Here is a 19,025-nt window from a genome sequence, read left to right on the forward strand (position 1 = left end):
AAATGGATAAAACTAGAGAATATCTTGCTAAGTGAAATAAGCCAATCCCAAAAAACCAAAAGCCAAAGAATGTTTTCTTTGATAAGTAGATGCTGATCCATAGTGGGTGGTGGGTAGGGAAGAATGAAGGAACTTTGTATTGTGCAGAGGGGAGAGGAAGGATAACAGAATGAAACAGACTCCATTACCCTACATATATGTATGATTACACTACTGGTATGACTCGGCACCATGTACAGACTGAGGAATGAGAAGTTGTGCTCCATCTATATACAAAGTGTCAAAATGCATTCTACTGTAATGCATAACCAATTAGAGCAAATTTTAAAAATTTTAAAAAAATGAGAAAATTAATTTGACAATATTTGAGTTTTTCAGTTTCCTGCACATCTTGAAAACAGAGGAAATAACTCCCTAGTAAACAGACTAGGAAGAGCTATAGGGTCTCCCTCAGAACAAAAGGCATACTTAACTATCCATTATGAAAGATCTGAGTTCCTCTAACCTTGGGAGTTCTCTCTTGTAATGTAACCACTGCCTGGGCAGGTTTTACCTGGACCTCCTTCTACTGCCATGTGCAAATGCCAATTCTATGGCTACTGCTATAAAGCATTATTCTTCATCTGACTTAAGAGTCTCATGGCTTCTGCCAGCAATCATTAAACTATGGCAGCTTAACCTGGTAGTGTGCAAGCAGGGTGAAAATCCAGAACTTCATAGTTCTTGACAGGCATTAGCACACAATGTTTATCATAACTGAGAGATTTCACTTTCATACTGGTAGAATGGGTAGGAAGAAAAAAAGCAATACTGAACTATTTACTGCCATCAAAAGATATTCTTTAAATGTAATGAAACATGTTTTAAAGAAACTTCAAAAAGACTTACTGGAGTGGCTGTATTAATACCAGATACAGCAGACTTCAAGACACAGATTTTTACCATGAGCTAAGAGAAACATTTCATAACGATAAACAGGTCTTATCAAAATGACAAAAAAAAATCCATAAATTGGGTCTTGTAACAGTTTCAAAATATATGAGGGAAAAAACTAACAGAAAAGAGAAATAATTCCAGTCCTCGTTGGATATTTTAACATTCCTCTCGACATCTGATACAACAAGACCCCCATCCCAAAAAAGGGAATCAGTAAAGACACAGATGATTTGAAAAACATTATCAAAACATCATAATCTAATTGATAATTTACAAAGTACTGCACCCAACAACTGCAGCATACATTTTCCTTCAATACATTCAATACTAAACTAGATATGCTGGCCTATAAACCAAGGTTTAATAAATTCAAAAGAATTAAAACCATGCAGAGTGGCCTCAAAGTGAAATTGTTAGAAATCAATAAGATATCAAAAACAATTCCAAATAAAAAGGAACTTCCATACACTGTTGGTGGGAATGTAAATCAGTACAACCATTATGGAAATCAGAACAGAGATTTCTCAAAAAGCTAAAAATACAACTACCATATGATCCAGCTATACACTACTTGGTATTTAACCAAAAGAACTAAAGTTGGCCTACTTTAGAGATACATGCATACCCATGTCTATTGCGGCACAATTCACAATAGCCAAGTTATGAAATCAGCCTAGGTGTCCATCAACACATGAATGAAGAAAATGTTTTACACACACACACACACACACACACACACACACACAGAAATTTTATTTAGCCACAACGAACAAAATTATGTAATTTGCAAGTAAATGGATGGAACTAGAGACTGTAATTTTAAGCAAAATAAGCCAGACTCATAGAGAAAAGTATTGTGTGCTTTCCCTCACATGTGGAAGCAGAGGGGAAAAAAAAAGAAATGAAACAGATACCAAAAACCAGAAGGGTGACCACTGGGGTAGAGGGAAAGGGTAGGGGTGCAAGAGGGGTGTAGCAAGGGTTATTGGGGAATGAAATTCATCAAACTGTGTTATGTATGTGTGAATATGCCACAATGAAACCCACCATACTGCAAAATTGAAAAGCACCAATAAAAACAATCTCAAGTAAAAATTAAACAACACACTTTAAGGTAATTCACAGATAAAAGAAACTGCAAAGTAACTTAGAAACTACTTATATCTGAATAATAAAAATATATTAAAATGTTAAAATGTGTGGAATGCAGCAGTGCTTAGAGGAAAATCTATACCTTTAAATGTTTTCATTAGAAAACAAGAAATATCTAAAATTTATGACCTAAGGCTTCACTTAGGAAGTGGAGAAAGAAAATCAAAAGAGCAGAAACCAATGAGATAGAAAGACAATAGAGAAAATAAGCAAAGTTGATTTCAAAAAATAAAGTTAAATCACTAGACTGGTCAAAAAGAACACATAAACTGAGTGTGGTGGGTGCACACCTATAATTTCAGTGCTTGGGAGGCTTAGGCAGGAGGACTGCAAGTTTAAAGCCAGACTCGTCAACTGTGCCAGGCCCTAAGCAACTTAGCAAGACCATCTCTAAATAAAACATTAAAAAAGCTGGGGATGTGGCTCAGTGGGTAAGTGACCCTGGGTTCAATCCCTGATACATAAATGACATCAGAAATTAAAGAGCTACCCTACAGATCCTACGGACATGAGAAAGATAACAAGGGAAACCTACAAACAACTTCTGTCAACAAATTAGATATAATGTACAATTTAAAAAATAAAATACGTGACAAAAAACTGACACTAGATGAAACAAAATTTGAATAGCCCTAAAACTGAATTTGAATGTGTTACCAGAACTTTCCCACACAGAAAATCTGATCCAGATGTTATCATTGGTAAATTCTAACATCCAAGGAGCAATTAAGACAAATATTATACAAACTCTTCCAGTAAATAATGGTCACTCCCTAACCCTTTTTATGAGGTCATTAAAATCCTAACACCAGAACCTGACAGACAAAACTACAAAACAATACGGAAAAAAATGTACAAGGTCTTCTAACAAAATATAAAAGGAGAATATGCTAAATTGGATTATCTCAAGAACCAAGATTATTTTAACTTTTGAAAAGCACCATTTATTTATCCATTCTACCATGAAAGAACACTTAGTTTATTTCTCAACTTCAGCTACCGCAAATAAGGCTATTGTGAACATTTTCACATACCCTGGTATGCAGAACAAGATTTTCCATCATCAGAAATATAAAGTACTAGGTTTGAAGTACATGTATCTTCAACTTTATTAAAAAAGAAGAAACTCTTTCATAAAAAGATTATCAATTTACGCTCTTTCCAAAAGTGGTAGTATAATTTCTTCCACATTCTAGACAACATTTGATATTATCAAACTTTTTTAATGTTTGTCAATCTGATCAAAGTGAAATGATTACTTTTCATGGTTCTACTTTGCACTTGCCTGATTACTAATGAGACTACAAATGAACACATTTCCAAGATATGAGCTGCTGTGAAATGTATCACTAGTTGCAACCACCATTCTTAACTAAAAAAAGATCAGAATTTTATTAGCATGCCCTGAATAAAGGTTAAAAATTGTTTCACAAAACCTTTTATTTTATGTGTTTATAGGAAGTCACACTGCAAAATGTTTTTGCAACTGTCAGCTTCTAGCAAGTTAAAGAAAGAAATTGCTATTGGTTTAATTATGGCAAAATTCCATTGAGTAGTTGGGCAACTAACTGAAGTATAACTTAAGCCCATAGCACAAAGGATTACACAAAGCAGGACTTGAGATGTTCTTCAAATAGCGTTTGGTAAGAGATTCAGAAAAAGAAAAACATGAGGAAAGAAATGTCTTATATGGAGAAGGTTCCATAAAACCAATTGATCTATCTATGACCTACTTAAAGCTCATTTTAAAAGCATCATATATTTTTCAATACTGGTTTCTCTCAGCACTAAGGTGGTTGCTGGGATCCTGTCCTCTTAATTAGCAAAATGAGAGAAAACCAAGTCCTCCTACTCTGGAGACACAACTGTAATCCTACCTCAAGAATCATGTCACTCTATGGCTTATACAAGAGTATCTTTTTTAGGTCTCTGCTTCCTACTTCTCTACAGAGTCCTACAGTAGCAAGAATCACTGGAATTTCAAAGAATTCTATTTTTCTTCAGTCAACAAAAAATTTACCAAGTCCCTACTATATGATCTCTATATTAAGGTAAGCAGTTATCTCCCTAAACAAAAAAAAAAAAGGTTTTGGTGGTGCTGAGGATCAAAACCAGGGCCTCCAAGTTATACCAGCAACCATGGCTCTAACAATTTTAACTCCTACTTAAATTCTTTAAAGCTTGGTATCCTTAGCTACAACTACCCTACTTGCCTGTGTGGTGTGTTTGTGTTGCTGCTGCTAGGGATCAAACCCATGCACATGCTAGAAAAGTGCCTACCACTGAGTCAGATCCCCAGTCCCCTATATTTGCCTCTTCCTGAAAATGATATTCCTTGGACTGTCAAGGCACGTACTACAACTAAACTTCTGCTACCTCTGGTACTTTCCAATAATTCTTCCTAAGAATTCTCCAAGCTTCTGGACCAATCACACAACTGTCTGATGCAATGAGTATGTGAATGTACCTGTCACTTAACCAAAGTGTGATCTAAAGCATTATAATCACTTAACTTTTCTAAGACTCAGTATCACATATCAAATGGGTAAAACAACAAGTATCTAGGAACAAGAATTACATCTTTCTCCCACTGTCTTCCTCCCCCTTAAATTTGTTTAATCTTAGTTTTTGTTTATAATTTCCTCTCAATGCAATCAAATGCTTTAGACAGAAGGAGTCACTTAAGCTGAGGTACCAAGAAATTAAGAAAAGACAAGACAAAATAATTACGCGTAAAGAAATTAAGTAAGATCAAGTAGGGGGTTATTGCTCTGCCTGTGCCCTGTCCTTATTATGTCCTCTAACGAGGCAAACTTGAAGATACTTCATTCTCCAAGGTAAGCAAAATTCTTAGACCAACTAATGACCCACACTTATATAATCCCCTTCCCTTAATTGTGGGAGAGATCTGTAGATAAAATGAAACAGATTTCCTATGACTGTAGTATGGCAAAAAGATTTCTGCCTATGTAATTAAGATCACTGATCAGTTGAATTTGGCAAAAAGATTATCTGGGTAAACCTAAACTAGTCAGGTTACTTTTAAATAGTCTTAAAGAGGAGTCTAGAGGTGAGAGAAGAGTCAGAAAGAATAGTTCCTGGTTATCATCATAAAAGCAAATAGCCACTCTGTAAACTGCTGCCTATGTGGCCACATAGCAAAGAACTGAGAGCACAGTCCCTAGTCAACAGCTGGCAAGATGGCGACTTCAGTCACACAGTCACAAGGAAACTGGTTCGGCCAACAAGAAGTGCCCTCAGAAAAGGACCCTGAGTCACAAATGAGAATTACAGCTACACACACACACAATACCTTGATTTCATCCTGAAACTGAATAGAGCCAGGCTACGCCACACCCAGATTTCTGATCCATAGACACTGAAATAAATGGCTACTAAGCAACCAAGTTTGTGTTGTTATGCATCAAGACAAAACTAATACACACTTCTCAGTAAGGATATAAGACAAAGAAAAGGGGAAAGGCAAGTATATTTCTCCAGAGTGCATTATATCTCCCTATATAGCACTGAGATTATGAAGTTATACTGGTCTACAATCAAGGAAAATATATCACAACTATATGAATTTGTATAAATTTTAAGTTCTAACACTTTAAAAAGGCTTTTTCACACATCTTGATAAACACCCACTATATTACCCCCATTTTAGAGATGAGGTAAGTAAGACTCTAAAAGTAAAATCCCTTAAGACTACAAACCATGCGGATGTTCCAAATAACTTCAGCTCAGATTCCCTCTCCCATCTGCTACAGTTCCCTTAAAGCTGTAGAAGAGCCATTCAAATCAACAATAATTGTATCACTCTCTTCACAGAGGTAATCCTAGTAACAAATTTTCCGTATTTCACATCTATTTAATTCCCTCTAACTTTTTCAGAATGTTAAAACTAAAGTGGATACAGAAAGTATTCTGCTGGAAAGTAGTTTTCTTGTAAAAGTGACCATTGGTAGACCATTTGTCTAAATAAACTTGGTTAACTCAAAGTACACTTTTAAATGTAAAGAAAAAAAAATTAGCAAAACATCTGTACATTTCCTAGAACTTTGGATAATAATTTGGGATACACTCTAAAAAACTAAAGCAAGGAAATAACATTTCTGGGTCTTTTAATATTTCCCTCTTTGGTCAAATTTTTTTAGTCTGAATTCACACAATATAGAAAACATGTTACAACGTATTACACAAGAAATGAGTCGTTCTTATTTTCGCTGTTCTGTGCATTTCCATAAGTGCTTCATCAGAGATGGCAATTTTCTTAAAATACAAAAAACTCAAGGTAGGAAGTCACAGTCAAATTCCAGATAAGTTAAAAGTCACACAACTTCATGACAATTTAGGTACTTTGCACAAACGCTAATTTTGCTAAACTGCAAAACAAAGTCGTTTCCAGTCACAACCCCCAGAAAGGATAAACTACATCCACCCTCTTTACACCAACTTTAACAGCAGATAATCAGCTATCACAAACAGCACTGTTGTGCGTCTGCGAGCTTCCAAAATCATCCCATGACTTATACGCCTGGGGCACGACTGCATGCAATGTGAAGAGAATCGATAACATTTCAAATGTAGGTAGACGGGGGGACGTGACAATCCTAAAAACATGAATATCTCTTGGTCCCTACAGCACACGAGCAGCACGCAGTTCGGACCCTGCAAGTGGGGCTCGGGTCCAACTCCAGGCTCTCCAGTTTCCCAGCTCTTCACCCCGCCCCCACCCCGAGAAAGGAGGGAAAACAACTTTTATTGGCCTCGTCTCCCGGGGGATTGGCAAACTAGCGGGGCAGAGCTCGGGCCTGGACACGTTTCGCCAGGAGGCCCCCGTCGGGGGCGGGGAAGGCAAATAGCGGGAAAGCCCGGCTTCGACGCCCGGTCGCCCCGGGTCAGCAGCCCTCGCCCCACCCGGCCAACGAGAGGCCTGGGCCGGCTGCCACGCCGAGCGACCCCCAGGCCCCTCCGCGGAGGCGAGCTCGTTGTCATGTGACGCCGCCGCCGCTAAAACACCGCAGAAACGCAGGGCGGCGGGCGGCGGAAGACATTCGCGCCAGCCCGCCTCGGCCCGGCCCCGCCGGGCGCGGGCGAGTCCCGAGAGCCTGGGCGGGGGGGCGGAGGGCGGGCTTGGCGGCGGGCCCGAGCGCGCCACAAAGGCTTCCGCGCCTGTCGCCGTAGTGCCCGGGCGGGCGGGGGCACAATTTTCGGGGCCAGCGGGAGGGGTGGGCAGAGAGGAGAGCACTGGGGTGCCCGCCGCGCCCACAGCCGCCTCCCCGGGAGCTCGGACGGCCGGCGACCGCCGCGCCCCGCACAGGCCCGCGCGGCCTCCCTCCCCCGCGCGGGGCCCGCGCCCGGCCCGCCCGCTCCCCGCTCGCGCTCTTTAGCTCTCGCCCGGCCTCCATCTTGGATCGGCGCTTCCAGCCCCCGCGCCGCTGCCGCCGCATTCCCCCTCTTTCCCGCCCCCCGCCGCCGTCGCCGCCGCCCGCACTCACCTCAGCTGCCCATCCGGGCGCTGCCGGCCGTCGACCTAGTTTCCCCCCAAAAGTCTCCGGTGTGTTATTCCCGATGTGGGGGGGTTGTTACGGGGTGGTCGCCGGGGGTTCGGGAGCGGGGGCCGCGCCTTCAACGGAGCTGCAATCCTAACCCGCCATCTGGTGGCATTTTCCACACGCCAATGGCGCCGCTGCAGACTTGGGTCCGGACCGCCCTCTGCTGGCCGCGGTGCTCACTGCCTTGCTGACAGGACGGGCCTGCCCGGAAAGGGGAGGGAGCTGAGGCGCGAGCTGGGGGCCGCGGCGGGGGCGCGCGCAAACGCTTTCCTGAGGGGATTGCGCGCACGCGCGCCAGCGGGGCGGGAAACGTGGCCGCAGCGTGGCGGCTCCGCCCCCGCATGGAGCGCTCGCCCAGCTCGGCCAATTGCGAGCAGCGGATAGCTCTGGATGAGGCCGCTGTGGACGGTTCGAGGGCCGCCCGAGGCGGGCGGAAGGACAGCCACTGTGGCGCCTGCGCGTCCCGCTCGCAGAGCTGCCGCCCGCCATTTTCAGAGCTTCTCGGAGACCTGGGAAGGAACCCGCCCCCGGTTCTTCACCCTGGCCCCTCCCCAGGTCGGGGGCTCGCACTGCCCTCCCGCCACTCCCGTCTCCCGCTGCCTGTGCGCGCCGCCCGCCTGGCGCGCTGCGGAGCGGGAGGGAGCGGCCGCGCGTTGCCCTGCTCCCGCCCCTCCCGGACTGAAGGAGAAGCCCGAGCTTAAAGCTTTGTATCAGCGATTTATTGTTGGGGAGGGGCTGCCCCCGAGCCCGGGGGCGCAGGTCCCCAGAACCGTTCGGGTCTTCCCTCGCCGCGGCTCTAGACGGAACACTGCCCGCTCCAGGCCGAGTGGCGTCGTCCTGCCTCGGTGAGGCGGATTCTCCGTGGTGCCGGCTCTGCATAAGGCGGCAGCATTGGCTAGTGAGTGAGCAGGGAGTGCAGCTAGGCTGGGAAGCAGGCTCGGCTTCTCCTGCAGCCTGCGCCTCTTGTCAGTGGTTCTGAAACGCACGCGGGGCTCCCAGCCCTCGGGTGCGGGAAGGGCCGTAGCCACCGCCGAGAGATCTTGACCCAGCTCTTCGGTCGGACCTCAGGGCCGCCCTTGCTCTCCACCTGCCTCGCCTTGACCATGGCTTCTGCCTTTCACCTGCTTAGAACTTTTTACTCCAGAAGTGAATCCTTACTCTCCCAGGTCATCAGCCCCATTTATGACCCAGTCTCCCTCAGGACAGCCAGCCCCGCTTCCAGTGTGACCTTATGCCCGCGCAACCCCCTGGGATGCTTGAGGGCTCGTCTCTAAAGTCATCCGGCTTTCTGGTTTCTGTTGAGAGTTGGAGGGTGTGTGGTGGCTTCTCACTGAAGGAAGTCGGTATGAATGTGTGACTGGACTTTCACAGATTTTTAGATATACTCTTTATGGATAGATATTTACTAGTCTCTGGTTGACTTCCTATTGTTACTCTTCAAAGCCTGTTTCTAGCTTTCCTTGTTAAACGTGCCAGTCCCAAGCCAAGCTAATGGATGACTTCATCTAGTTCCCAGGGCTCAAAGGTGTGAGATTCCAGTAATGGGTTGACATTCTCTCCATCTTCAGATATCTGTAGCCATGATCCTGATCAGGATTTCAGAAATTCTCACCAAATTAAGGCATTCCCCCTGCCCTTCTCTCCAAAGCCAATCCTGCCCAAATTATGTATGTCATGCCTTCCCAGTTCCTTGTTCCAACGCTACTTTCCTGTGGCGTTACATCTTCAGAATTTTATTATCTGGCTTCTTCCTTTCTGTTTTTCAGTCCATTGTCTTAAAAAAAAAAAAAATCAGTTCTGTCAGTTCCCTCCAGTTACTATCAACCTTCCTTCTCAGTAAACACGTCTCAATACAAGCAGTCACAGCCTTCATCAATCCCCATCCCTTCCTTGAAACCTTTTTCCCTGAGTCACTTCCCTGGATCTGTACCTATCTGGATTACTGGGTCTCTGATTCCTTTTCTAACTCTACCTCACTCTTTCATCATGTAGTTCAACCCGTAGCTCTCTGTTCTCTACATTCTTTCTCTTAGAGAGTCTGCCCAAAATTAATCTTTGTTCCTTATTTTTCCTTACAGGTACTTTCCAGAAAACTCCAGCGCAAAATCAAGCATTTAAAATCATTTATTCTCTCAGCCAGGCTCAGTGGCACACGCCTGTTAATACCAGCTACTGGGGAGGGTGAAGCAGGCTCAGCAATGTAGTAAGAACCTGCCTCAAAAGCGGAATTAATGAAAAAAGGGCTGAGGATGTAGTTCTACAGTAGAGCACCCCTGAATTCAATCATCAGTACTGGAAAATAAAATAAAATTTCATCTCTCTTATTTGAATGTCCTAATCTCTTAATAACATTATGATTTCAGCATGGTATAGTGATTAAGAACATAGTCTCTGAAACCAGGCTGTTCTGGAAAGCTGTATGACTTTGGGTAGATCTGTGTGTCTCCATATCTTCATCTGTAAGATGGAAATAGCAATAGAACCTATCTCACAGGATTGTTGAGTATTAAACTGTTTAATACTTAAAAATGTCATCTGTAGCCAGGTATGGTGGTGCACACCTGTAATCATAGTTACTCCAGAAGCTGAGGCAGGAGCATCACAAATTCAAGGCCAATCTGGCATCGTAGGGAGACCCTGTCCAAAATTTAAAAATGAGAAGGCTAGGGGTATAGCTCAGTGGTATAGTGCTTGCCTAGCATGTGTGAGGTCCTGGGTTCAATCCCCAGTTACCACCACCATCAGATCCATCTGACCAGGCATAGTGGCACACACCTATAATCCCAGTGGCCAGGAGGCTCATGAGTTCACAGCCAGCCTCAGCAAAAGTGAGGCACTAAGCAACTCAGTGAGACCCTGTCTCTAAATAAAATACAAAATAGGGCTGGGGATGTGACTCTGTGGTTGAGTGCCCCTGAATTCAATCTCTAGTATCCCCCCCCCCCCGCAAAAAAAAAATCCATTGATATTATTTTGCTAAGAATTTTTTACCTTCCCTTCTCCCCCTTAGCCATTTACCCCTCACTTCATGCTAGAAATTGAACCAGGCAGGGCCTCTTGAGGCATGTGCTTATACCTCTGAGTTATATCCCCCAGCCTAGCACTTTAAAAAATTTTTTTTTTTATCCAAGAGCATAAGTAATCAACTTTCTGAGTACGTAGAAACCCAGCACTACTTTATTTTTCCCTCACACTTACTTGGTGTTTGTAAAATAATTACGTAGTCCTCAGACTCTAAATTGTGAGGCCAGACTTGAGTCTTCTTTGAAAAAAGTCCCATCATATACTCATTCAAATCCCTTGCTTTTTCTTCTGCAGTTCTCTTCATCAAAGCCCTTCCCTCCCCATTTCCTCCCACTGCCTTACTCCAATATTGTAATAGCTGCCAGAACAGTTAAGATCCTTCATTTTCCTCCCTTTTTAAAAAATGTGATATTGTATACCTACACAAAAGTTCTCTGTGGTTTCTATGGATTATAAAATATTGTCTAAAATACTTAATGACATTCAAGGAGTTCCTTGATCTTTTTCCAATTTATCTCTGTTTTGTCACAAATTCTTCATACTAGCAGATTTTGTCTAATCAATCAAATGTAAGCAAAGGGCAGATTCATTCATTCTTTAGCTATTTGGTAAAATTAAGTAATAGAGATCCCATAACATGATGAATTAGTTGCAGAATTACATATTTCCCAGAAGCCTCTGCTTTTTAAGAAATTCTTAAGATTCCAAATCCCTTGGCAAAGATTTTCAAACACTGCTTTTTTCATTAACAAGCCATAGATATGACTGAAATATCAAAAAGAAGGATATGTCTTTTCAGATACATGCGCATTAGGCCTTTATTTCAATTTAGTCTCTTGGCCCACCTCATCCAAAGTTGACATTTAATATTATAAACAGAAAAATGCATTCCATATTCTGTGAAATTGGTAGACATTGAATAGGGGTTTCTTTTTTTAATTTTTTGGTTTTTAGTTTTTGATGAACCTTTATTTTATTATTTATATGTGGTGCTGAGAATTGAACCCAGTGCCTCAGACATGCTAAACAAGTGCTCTACCACTGAGCCAGCCCGCAACGGGGTTTCTGTGGTTTATTTTTTTTTTTTTTAATATTTTTTAGTTATAGATGAACCAATACCTTTATTTTATTTACTCATTTTTATGTGGTGCTGAGGATTGAACTCAGTGCCTCGCACGTGCAAGGCAAGCACTCTACCACTGAGCCACAATCCCAGCCCTGTGGTTTATTTTTAAGACTTTTTATAGACTGTTGTCTTGAATTGCCTCTGATATTTTCCTTGCATATATACCAAATCATAATGTGTTTAACAATGTATTTAATATAATTAACCAATAACATGAAAAACTTTGCTTTATAACATAAAGAACTAGTTTGGGACCATATAGAGAGCATGATTCCTTGAAATTTTGGCTGAACTTTTGCCTTTTTTCTCTCTATATAGTTTTAGCTCACAAAACAATTCAGTTGTTCCATTGACCTTACAGTTTGGCTCAAAATTAAAGATATTCAATCAACTTTTGATGATGATAATGGTGAAGTTCCTTTCACAGAAATGCATTTTACAGGAACATTTTTATGAATTACTCTTCCTTTCTACTACTCTTTTGCAGATATAGTTCCTGAAGCAGACACCGAATATTTAGACCAAAGAGAGCTCTCCTGTCATCTGATCATGCTTCCTCATCTCTTCACTTTTATCACTTCTACAAACCCTGTGTTTTGGGGATAATGACAACTGTCTCATTTTTCTTTCCCAAATGAAGTATTCTTAATATTTTTTCACTTGGTTACAGGACATTTGCCATTGCTTACATTGCAAAAATCAGAAATGATTTTCCTATTTCTACTCTTGCAATTAAGATGTGCTGCCAATTGGTGGCAGTAATATGCCATGGTGTCCTACTACCAGACCATAATAGGGTGAAATCATAAATTTTTTTCCTTTTTTTTTAAATACTCAAAACCAAAACATAATTCTTTCTAAAAATGACAAATCAATTCTGCCCTAATGTTGTTAATAAGAGGTATCCAAATTACCTTTCCTTTTAGAATAAATAACCTGGTTGCAGGCAAATTTCTATCCCTAAAAATGTAGAAGACCAGAACTACTCAGACATTAAAAGGAAAAGGAAAGAAATCTCACAGGCAGAGGACTGGAACTAATGTGGGTAGGAACTAAGGATTTTTACACAGTATTTAAGGTAGAGATTAAAGTATTAGTAGAATGACCATTTATTTGCTTAGTCCAAGTTTCTTGGTGTCCTTGGAATTTCCACCTTATTTCAAAAGGCCTGGCCCACTTTTGGGAATCATCCTATATCAAGTTAGTGTCTAAAACATTGTTTCCATAAGACAGAGAAACCATTCCAACTGATAGCTGAGCGAGGCCCTGTCACAAAATAAAAGTTAAAAAGGGCTAAGGATGTATCTCCTGGGCTCAATCCCCAGTATCACAGAAAAAAAGGGTGGGGAGGAAGAAGAGGAAGAAGGAGGAGGAGGAGGAGGAGGAGGAGGAGGGAAGATGAGGGGAGGGGAGGGGAGTGGAGAGGAGAGGCAGGGAGGAGAGGAGAGGAGAGGAGAAAAGAGAAGAAACAAAACCTCAGGTTTAGTCAGTCAGTATAACTGAGTTTGAATCTTCTTTCCCTCAGAAGTTCCAAGGCATTGTCTACTACTCAGTGAAACTGAATGGAAGTATGGATTGATCTTTATTTATTTTTATTTACTTATTTTTGTAGTGCTGAGGATGGAACTCAGGGCCTCATTCATAATAGGCAAGTACTCTATCTAGCCCTGGATTGAAAAGTGTTAACAATAAAATAAATGTTACTGTGTACATATGAAAATGAGAGAATGAACAATTGCAACAAAAGCATTCCTCTCTGAGCCTGACAGCAGGAATATTCAACCTGTTTTCCTGGATTTAATAGATGATTAGTTTCTTAATTCCTCATCATTACCAGATGTTTACCCTTCCCACCTATGTAAATCATCTCTGTGTTAAAATATTTTATGAAAACATTCAAATGATTTCCTATAACCTTGTATTGCATGTATCTTATAACCAGGCTTATTTTATTTTATTTTATTTTATTTTGCAGTGTTGGGGATTGAACCGAGGGCCTTGTGCTTGACAGGCAAGCACTCTACAAACTGAGCTATATCCCCAGTCCCAGGCTTATTTTTTTTTAAAGGAACTTTTATTATAAATATCACATGCATATGAATGACCCTGTTGAAACAGCAAAAAGTTAGTTGCTGTTATGGTTTAGATGTTAGGTGTCCCCCAAAAGCTCACAGTGCAAGGAGACAGTACAAGGAGGCTTAGAAGTGAAATGATTGGATTATGAGGGCCTTCACCCTGAGAAATGGAATCAACCATCTATGGACTGAGACCTCTGAAACTGTGAGCCCCCAAATAAACTTTTCCTCCTCTAACTGTTCTTGTCAGGTCTTTTAGTCACAGCAGCAAAACTGACTAAAACACTTGCCTATCCCTTTACTCTTAGTTCTCCCCAGAGGCAGCCACTGTTATCCGTCCAAAAGCCTTTAGGTTTTCTCTTTAATCTTAATGATCCTAGGAAAGAAAATAACAAGTTATCAGGATCAGAATTCCAGGCCTTTCCGTCTAAATCAATGGAAACAATCAGTGAATAAAAATTAAATATAAATACTTCCTGTCAATGACACTTGGGTAGACTTGGTAGCTACTTGAGTAGCTAGTACCATTTATGGCAGACATTTGTTATTTTGTTGTTGTTTGGTACAGTTTTATTGGTATAGGATTAACATAATAAACCACATATATTTAAAGTGTATAATTTGATGAGCTGTGATGTGTATGCATACCCATTAAACCATTACCAAACTCAATCAAGATGATGAATTTATCATCTCTAAAAGTTGCCTAACTGGCCTCTGTAAACCATCTCTCCCTTTATTCATCCCATTCCTAGGCAACCACGCATCTGCTGTCTGTCCTCTAGTCTGCTTTCTGTTACAATAGGTTAATTGAATTTTCTAGAATTTTATATAAATGGAATAGTACATCATGTACTAGGTTTGGTTTGGTTTTGCTTTTTTGTATTGTTTCTCTACTCAATATAATTATTTTGAGTTTCATCCACGTTGCATTAAACGTTCATTCCTTCTCAGTACTGCTGTAGATGTATTTGTATAATTGTACCACAATTTGTCAGTTTACCTGCTGACGGATGTTTGTATTCAATTTTTGTCTTATAGTAAAGCTGCTGCAAACACTTACACACTGATCATGTATCACCTGATCTGGTCTTGAGGTAAACTAAAATTAGCTGTTTATAGAGCTAGGGTCTTCAGAAGCCAGAGAGGTAACATTAAAAAGTGGGAAGGGGAACCAGATATAATACAAGCAACAACATAAGCTCTATGATGAGTGGTGAAGTGGCACTAGGCCTCCACACTGGGAGCGGTGGACGCTGTGACAAAGAGGAGAGCTCACACTCAGACTAAAGCCAGCAGCTGCTTCTCAGAGCCAGCTGATAGTCACCACCCTGGCCATGTTGCCAGATCCTTTTTGTTTGTTTGTTTAATCACCACAAGAGCTGTCACAAATCCAGATTTCATATGAAGTTTCTCAGTGTTTTTTTTTTGTTTTGGTTTTTATGTTTAAGATAATATAGTGTTCCTCCATTCCCAAGTATGGAAACAAATGAAAAATAAGATTTAAAAATTTGACAGGAAGAAATCAAAATATTGGCAAGTATAAAAATCCTGATATTTACTTAATTTAATATATTTAAATATATATGGCATTAAATATATATATGGTATTAAATATATACGGTATTCATTGATTTATTCTCTTTCCTTTTGATCATGTTTGAAATTTTCACAATAAATGAAATTTATAAAAATTACATTGGATAAAACCAATTAAAGAAAGAGGTTAGGTTCAGTAAATGTACTTGTTACCCACAACCAAATATATCATTCAGTCAAAAGCAGGACTGAACAACCTCATAGATTTTGGGTCTGCCCCATAAACTTATAACATGGAGGAATAGAAAAACTTTTAAATCCTACAGATGAGAAAAAAAAAAAAATTACCAAACAGAAACAGAGACAGGAACAAAAAGCCCAGAATGGACTTAGCCTTTCAAATTTGGTTCCTTCTCTTGATTTCATCTATTAGAGAAATTATTCCTACTTCCCTGGAGAGTAAGAGACTGAGCTCTTATCTCCCCTCCCCACCATGGGAATGGAAATTTTCTCCCTGCTATGAAAACAAAAGCAACAAGAGATTTAAATGTTTCATGAACATTGTGATATGCTGTCATGATCCCCCTTCAAGTAAGGATTTGTCTCAGCTATTGAGCCTGCTGTTAACTGAGTCTTTGGTACCTTCAGGACTGCTGCATTTGCAGGCTGCATTATCAGCCTGGTCTACATAATGATTGCTGATTGAAGCGGGAATATAAGAGACTGGCCATCTTAGCACAACTTGGGACAACTATAATGGTCGATTTGAACCTCCAGTACTCCCGTTGGGACCTGCATAATCTCTCTCCCCAGTCCTGCTTTCTTTCCCACTTTTCTACAAGTGTTTAAATCCCGAGGGCACTCTCTAAATACTCTACCTGTTCATGTCATGTAGTAAGCTTCCCAGGAAGCCCAGTCTGTGACTGTTGAGGGTGAGTAAGGTCTGAAGAAGCAAGCAATAAGATAGGGTTTGGGGGTATGACCATTAGATGCCCACCTGAGGGTCCCTATCACAAGATTACAGGCCAGGTGTTGAAATTTTTATGTGTGGTTAGTGGGGTCGTACACCAGTGGAAGGGTATATATTTACTGGTATGGGAAAGTAGTAACTATAAGGACAATGGAATTGGGTAGTTCTCTGGACTAAAAATGTGATTTATTAGGAGATAGGGCTTTTAGGAAGTAATTAAGGTTAAATTAGATTGTAGCAGTGAGCCCTAATATAATGGGATTGGTGGCCTTAAAGATAGAGGAAGAGAGCTCTGTCCCTGTGTGCACACGTTGAGGAAAAGGTTTGTGAGGACAAAGCAAGAAGGTGGTCATCTGCAAGCCAGAAAAAGAGCCTTTCCCAGGAACAAAGTGAGCCAAGCACCCTGATTTTGCACTTTCTCAGTTCCTGAAATTGTGAAAACTTAATTTCTCTTGGTTAAGCAATCTGTCTATGGCATCGTGTTATGGTAGCTCATGGTGACTAAGATTATATTGTTTAGCCAGATGAATGGACTGGAAAAAAAGATAATGGAAGGCTGAGAGTGACTAATCTCCAAGTGAAAGCTTAAAGTGATTTCTTAGTAGCTCACAAAAAAAACCAAAATATATATATATATATATATATATATATATATATATATATATATCCTGAAGTAGGAGTCCAGAATAAGCCAAAGAATGAATTCAGTCAGAATAGCTAAACCCCAGTCAAGACAGGTTCATTAAGCCAAGAGCAGAGCCTTAGTTGGGAAAGAATGGGGCTCAACACGTCAGATGAGGACATTTCCAGACATGGTTCCCCCATTGCTCAGAGATGATTCAGAACTGTCTTCTTATCAAAATAATAAGTGTTTCCCCTTTGCCCTCAAAATTTGTTCTTAAGTTTTCTCTGTCCAGGAGGACTTAACTAGCTTTAAGTCTCAATGTGCTAGATATGATAATTCAGGGAAGGACCTATATCCCAAAGAATCTTCAATACCCAGGCAGCATAAACTAGGGAAAAAATGTATAGGATTAAATTTGAGGGCACTTAACAATAATGAAAGGAACATCAGATTGCACAAGGGAGAAGTAGATTTGGAAATACCCTCCCAGTAACTAAGGATTTAAAACTATATCAAGACCCCCAAGAGTGAGTGGGACTGGGTTCTAGAAGCATGAAAAAAGTGATGATCCACATCAAGTGAGATTAAATACCACCATTACCATGGCAGAGAGTGGAATAAGTTTAAGTCAGAAAGTTGATAATGCTGAAGAACATATACTTATAAAGATGGAAAACCCACCAGATGATTAGTTTACATAAGACCGTGGGACACATTTCAAGGCTAGTAGAAATGCACTGTTATGCTGGACTGGGGACATGGCTTAGTGGTAGAGCATTTGCCTAACGTGCATGAGGCCTTGGGTTCAATTCCCATCATCATGGTTAAAAAAAAAAAAAAGAAAGAAAGAAAGAAAAGAAAAGAAAAAAATGTGCTGCTGTTGGGGCACCAGAGTCTCTAAGATTTTGAGTAGTGACTCTCTGTAGGCCAGAACTGATGGTAAAAGAAGCCATGGAAGAATGAGATTCATTGATAGCAATAGGGATAACAGGATCCTAAAGTGATCAAGGCCACGTAGTGGTTATTAACTGTCAGAAGTCAAGTTGGAAAATTACTATTAGGTCCCAGGTGCAGCGAGGGGAAAGGGACTCACAGAGAATACTGTGGAGATAATTAATATATTTTCCTAAGGCAAAAATAAATGGGCAGTTAATGAGGGTACTACTCATCTTGTACCATTAGATGAATTCTAGGAGACTGAATATAACCAGGAGACTGAAGTAGTCTCCTCAATTAAAATAATTATTCCTTGACATGTTTCCAAGTTTTCTGTTTTTAGATCTAAAACCATGACTCAAAGAAAGACAGATCCCCTGAAAGATGGAACTTGAAATACCATGATGAATGTACATAGTATCAATTTCCTTAGTACTTCCCCAAAGATTGTTTCAGAACCTTTGGACCTAAAGCCATTTACTCAAATAACTGGGAACTTGGGAATCCCTAAACATTTCAAGGACCGTAGATTATAGGATCCAAATTGATATTCATACTCAGAGACCAAAAGAATCATCATGGTCCTCTGTTAGAGTAAGTACATATGGGGCGGTGTATGACACCAAGGTCTGAATGTTTGTGCCCCACTCCCAATTCTAATGCTGAAACCCAATCCCTAATGTGATAGTATCAAGAGGTGGGGCCTCTGGAGGTGCTAAGATCATGAAGAGACCTCATGAAGGGATGCGTACTCTTATAGAAAAGACCTGAGAAAACTACCCTTACCTCTTCCACCACATGAAGTCTATGAGGAGCAGACCCTCACCAGACACCACCTTGATCTTGAACTTCCCAGGCTTCCAAAGTGTGAGAAATCAATGTTCATCATTTATAAGCTACCCATTATATGGTATTTTGTTATAGCAGCCCCAAAGGACTAAGGCACATGGTTAAGGTCACGTAGATCCACTGGTCTGCAGACCCACATGTTGGTCATTCCTCCAGCTCCCAAATATATAATCAGAATAGATGTACTCTATTATAGTTGGCACAAACTCCTCACTGGGTGGGTCATTGACCT

The 19,025-nt window shown here is 41.0% G+C and overlaps 1 protein-coding gene across 8 annotated transcripts in view; it reads right to left on the bottom strand.

Annotated features, from left to right (window-relative positions):
• STAG1 (STAG1 cohesin complex component) overlaps nt 1–7,850 on the bottom strand; it is a gene marked incomplete at its 3' end in the record, with an annotated part of 382,903 nt that extends 375,053 nt beyond the window's left edge. For 3 of the 8 annotated variants that reach the window (XM_079154996.1, XM_079154998.1, XM_079154999.1), the window contains exon 1: nt 7,593–7,850. The remainder of the gene's footprint in view (nt 1–7,592) is intronic. The other 5 variants (XM_079155002.1, XM_079155000.1, XM_079155001.1 and 2 more) reach the window with 4 other exon arrangements.
• Between the last annotated feature and the right edge of the window lie 11,175 nt (nt 7,851–19,025).

This window comes from Sciurus vulgaris (genome assembly GCF_902686455.1).
Source record: "Sciurus vulgaris genome assembly, chromosome: 10".
NCBI lineage: Eukaryota > Metazoa > Chordata > Mammalia > Rodentia > Sciuridae > Sciurus > Sciurus vulgaris.